We start from the raw sequence: 4,910 nt of genomic DNA, 5'->3' as shown, positions 1-4,910 counted from the left end.
CATTGTAAACAAATGAATAACATAGCTAATTACACTGGTCGGACTGTTCAGCTGTTTCAGACTGATACCTCCGGTTCAGGCTGCTCCTCATCCTCAACACGCACGTCTCTTTTTCAATCGCGGAAAATATTTTTCAATACTCGTCTGGACTGAAGCAGCAAACATTCAGTGTAAGAGTTTAAAAAAACTACTTTATTTGATTCACAGCTGCTAGTGTTTTGACCTCGACAACCCAACTACTTTTTTTATTTTTTTACGGCAAACTTGCGACTAGTTAACTTTATAAAGAAGGCGTAATCGCTTGTTTGCTATGGGTCGGGTCGGGACATCCCAACATTGTATTAAAAATATAAAATATTTTTATAGGACTTTTTAATGTGTGATTTTATAAAGGACGGTGCACGTAATACCAACCTTTCGTGAATTTCGCCAGCCGTCTTCTTTCGGTCGAGCTAATCTAACGCGACGCTGAAGCTAGCGATGCTTCCAGGGATGATCTCGCTGATGGAGACACACGCGGTGAGCACGGAGGGGAGGGGCTGTGTGTGTGTGTGTGTGTAGGCTATGTGAGAGAGACGCATGACTGACAGAGACGGAGGGAGAGCAGGGAAAGGAAATGCAGCTTAACGAATACGAGTATTTTTTAAATAGCATTAAAAAAAATAATAATAACGAAACGCAATATGTGGCGGCCGGTGTTGAATCTGTGGCGCACCGCCACGAATTAGTCTATGTGTGGGAAACACTGACACTGCACATTAATCAACATATCAGCAAGGCATGTAAATATGCCGGAGTTAGCACAGTTGCTAAATTTCATCCGTTGTCCTCAGGCAGGTATCATAAAAACATACAGACAATACACCATGACAAAAACTAAAAAACAAACAAACAGAAAATATTTAGAAAGATTCACATCAAAGTTAAGAGTCCGTACACAAAAGAGAAAAGACGGAGAGGTGACCCATGAGAGCACCTCTGGCTGTTTTCAACCACCGTTTAAGGGTCTTTTTAAAGGTGGTGGAATTGTCCCAGTTTCTAACACGAGTTGGCAGTGTGTTCCAGCACTGTTCCTCTGATGGACTCCACCACTTGGCCAAACTTAGTCCTGCATCATTGCACATCAGTCTCCTCTAGTGCTCTGGTGTTTACTCTAGAGGATTCTGTCTTTATGAAATCCTGTAATAGGGGAGGGGCTAATCCTTTGGAAACCTGAAAGATGAGACAGACATCCAAAAACAGCTGATAGCTATCAAAGTCCAAGATTTTGCACTGATGTATGTGACCATGTTGTATAACAGTAGGAAATACGAGGAAGTATCACTGCATGCGTAGAAGTCTTTGCTGACTCCATAGTCAGGAAGGGTCTCGCATGTTTGAAATTTGACAAGTTAAACCTCTACATGATGTTTAAGTGAACAACTTGGACAAGACTCTGGTTCCTTCCATCATTTAGAAATATTGTAGCTCAAGTTCCTTTTCAGAGTTTCATCATGACAAAAAGAATTAGTGAAAGAGCAAAAAGCAAGAGTTTACTGCTTAAAAAGCTGAACGTGTGCAGAACACATCAGAGCACAGTGCTGATAGCTGAGGGCACTTATAAACGCACCCTCAGCGTTCACGTTTGATCTGAGATATTGAGACCTGTGTGGCTCGGTCTGTCCAGCTCCAGTTAGAATATGTTGGTTAGCGTAGGTTAGCTTAGATAAATCTTTTGTGTGAACTTCAAAAGGATCCAAGTCTTCCTCTCTGTCATTGCAGAAACATGGAGCCCAAGAGGGATCCAGATGGCACTGCTGTAAGGACTGTGGGAAAGTTATCAAACGATCAAATCTGAGGTATCATCGGAGGCTTCATACTGGAGAGAAGCCATACAGCTGTGACCAGTGTGGGGCAGCTTTCACTACATTAGGTAATCTAAAGAGACACCAACGTATTCACTCAGGAGAGAAGCCTTTCAGCTGTGGTCAGTGTGGGGCAGCTTTCACTGCATTAGCTAATCTAAAGAGACACCAACGTATTCACACAGGAGAGAAGCCTTTCAGCTGTGACCAGTGTGGGGCAGCTTTCACTACATTAGGTAATCTAAAGAGACACCAACGTATACACACAGGAGAGAAGCCTTTCAGCTGTGGTCAGTGTGGGGCAGCTTTCACTACATTAGGTAGTCTAAAGACGCACCAACTTATTCACACAGGAGAGAAGCCGTTCAGCTGTGGTCAGTGTGGGGCAGCTTTCACTCAATTAGGTAATCTAAAGACACACCAACGTATACACACAGGAGAGAAGCCGTTCAGCTGTGGTCAGTGTGGGGCAGCTTTCACTCAATTAGGTAGTCTAACGACACACCAACATATTCACACAGGAGAGAAACCTTTCATCTGTGGTCAGTGTGGGGCAGCTTTCACTGGATTAGGTAATCTAAAGAGACACCAACGTAGTCACACTGCAGAGAAATGATTGGCTTAAATCAACAATAATTTTTACGGCAGATAAGCAAACATTCACCTGAGAGCAGCAAGAGGAACTACCAATCAGAAGCCTTGCATTTGTTCAGATTAAAAATCTTATGTATCCTCTGTATTTTATTGTTTTGCAGTTCATTAAAGGTCAGATGTTAACTTTTCTCATGCTTTTCCTGTTCTTGCTACACAGATATTTTTGAAGAAAATGTGTGTTTGGTTACGAGGGAAAGTTATCATCTTCCCCAAAGACCCAGAAATCTTTAACGCAGTCTGAAAAAGGTTTGGAGTTGTTCCCTGTACTTCCCAGACAGCTGTATGATGCTCATGACTGAAGCTGAAAGTTAAGGCTGTTCCAACACTAAAAGGGCACGAGGCTCAACTTCAAGCTGGGAAACTCTTTCAAATGTCTGTTGTGTTGGAATCAGACGTGTGAACAGATTTTAGTCCAAACGTCATGGCTGCACTGAGGGAAAAGGCAGCTAAGCAGGCTAACGGTACTTTGAATTGAACCGTTTAACACGAGAAAACTGAACTGATCTGTTTGTTGCTTCTACAACTGCTCAGTTACTCACACAATCAGGTACTGAGTAGATTAACCAAACAGACATTCTTCTGTAATCTCAGATGCTCTCAGTCGCGCTGCTCACATTGTTTTAGTCCACAACTCTTCTTCTTCTTCTTCTTCTTCTGCCCCGACGGCTACACAACTTACCCAGAACACCCGGTGGCAGAGTGTGCACATGACACCCTTATACTTTATTGGATTGTATCTACAAATTCAAACGCTGATGATTTAAACCTGCTTCAGGCTGTTTTTGTTCCCTTTAGTTGTAAGCTGACTGTGTTTGGCGTACCCTGAGCATTTCAGTGGAAAATGTTCAGCACAGACTTGGAGTTGTATTGTGTTCTTGTGGTAACTACGTCCCCACAGCTATTATGTCCTTAAGAGTTTCTTAGAAAACGCTTTCTGCGGCTCACAGTGGGAGAATCTCACTGACAAATCCCACTTTGGCCTAAAGATGTGATCACGGTGACTTTTGTGTGTTAGCGACTGGCGCTACGGTCCTGGCTGAACAGGAAGTAGCCACCAGAAATGCAAGACAGTCGCTGTAGCGACTGAATGTTACGCAGGACTGTCTTCCTGTATGCAGACGGTCATCAGTGAAGTCACCTCCCCCGAATGAACCCCGTCATGTTGTGTATATGTGGCAAAACATGGCGAGCCAGCTGGGGGGCTGTTAGCGGGACAGAGACAGTCCCTCAGTCAGAGACGAACCTCAGAAGTTAAACCCAGTTTGTAACTGAGCTGACTCACAGTGGAAGTCACACGTTAGATCTGGTTCTCAGTGAGTGTTTCCTGTTGAGATCCAGCCGTGTCTGATCAGTGCTGCAGTTTCTTGTTTTGCAATATTCTCTCCTCTTACTCAGACTACACCTGAAACTAATCAAAATCAGGAAGCAGCAAGAAGAATTGTCTCATCAGCCAATTCAAAGAAGTAATAACAAGTGCTTGAAAAAGGCAAATGAATGAAGGGACGTAAAAATGAGGAAAATACCCTCAGTCCCCAGAAGTCTTTCTGGGGTTCCTGCTCCCAAAGCACACTGAGCGCTGCTTCTGTGCTTCAGTGTTTTTCAGTAGTTTGTGTTCACTTTTTCCACCTCCGTAATGATCTGTAAAACTGAAGGTTGTTGAAGAACACAGTGCTGGATCCAAACAATAGTGTAATGTTCCAATATGACCTCCTGGTGGCAGTGTCGTTTCACTGGTGGGGATTTCTCATTGATTCTTGAAGCAGGAATCAACGTCAGATATCTGAAGGGGATGAACTCCTGTGCTTCTGCAGAATACCTGAGTTTCCTCCAGTGCGACCATGAAGTAAGTGTTTTTCGCCATATATATTTATATTTACACTAACTTATAGATTTAATCTGCTGTAACTTCTGATTAAATGGAGGTTTTCCTCTTTAGTTAAAAAAATAAAATAATAAACTCATATGTCAGCTTTAGTTATTTATAAATGTAGATTGATGATACAAATTGGATGGAAGCTTTTGGCTCCGGATGAAATGTTTTGGGTTCAGGTGGAACCGAACCAGGTCAGCACCATTATTCCAGAATTCTTTGCATCTTCTTCAGATTTTCTCTGTGAAAACAGAAACTTCGAGAGGCGTCTGGCTGCAGACCTGCACTGTCAGGACCCATGACCTGCACTGTCAGGACCCTTAGTTGCAGACATGCACTGTGACGTCACCTGCACTGTGAGGACCCGAAGCGACAAGCGAGGAGCACGTATTTTTCGTTCCCCATTTGAACTGTGGAGACGACGAGGTGAGTAAAAGTCGAGTGAAAACAACTTTCTTTCATACGAAGAAACAGAAACAGTCTTTATTCACTGGAACGTTACGTTGCACACTATATACTGTAAAGTTATATTAATTTTAAAG

Source organism: Odontesthes bonariensis, chromosome 2, assembly GCF_027942865.1.
Source record: "Odontesthes bonariensis isolate fOdoBon6 chromosome 2, fOdoBon6.hap1, whole genome shotgun sequence".
NCBI classification, from domain to species: domain Eukaryota; kingdom Metazoa; phylum Chordata; class Actinopteri; order Atheriniformes; family Atherinopsidae; genus Odontesthes; species Odontesthes bonariensis.
Note: the sequence above shows the minus strand (reverse complement) of the source record.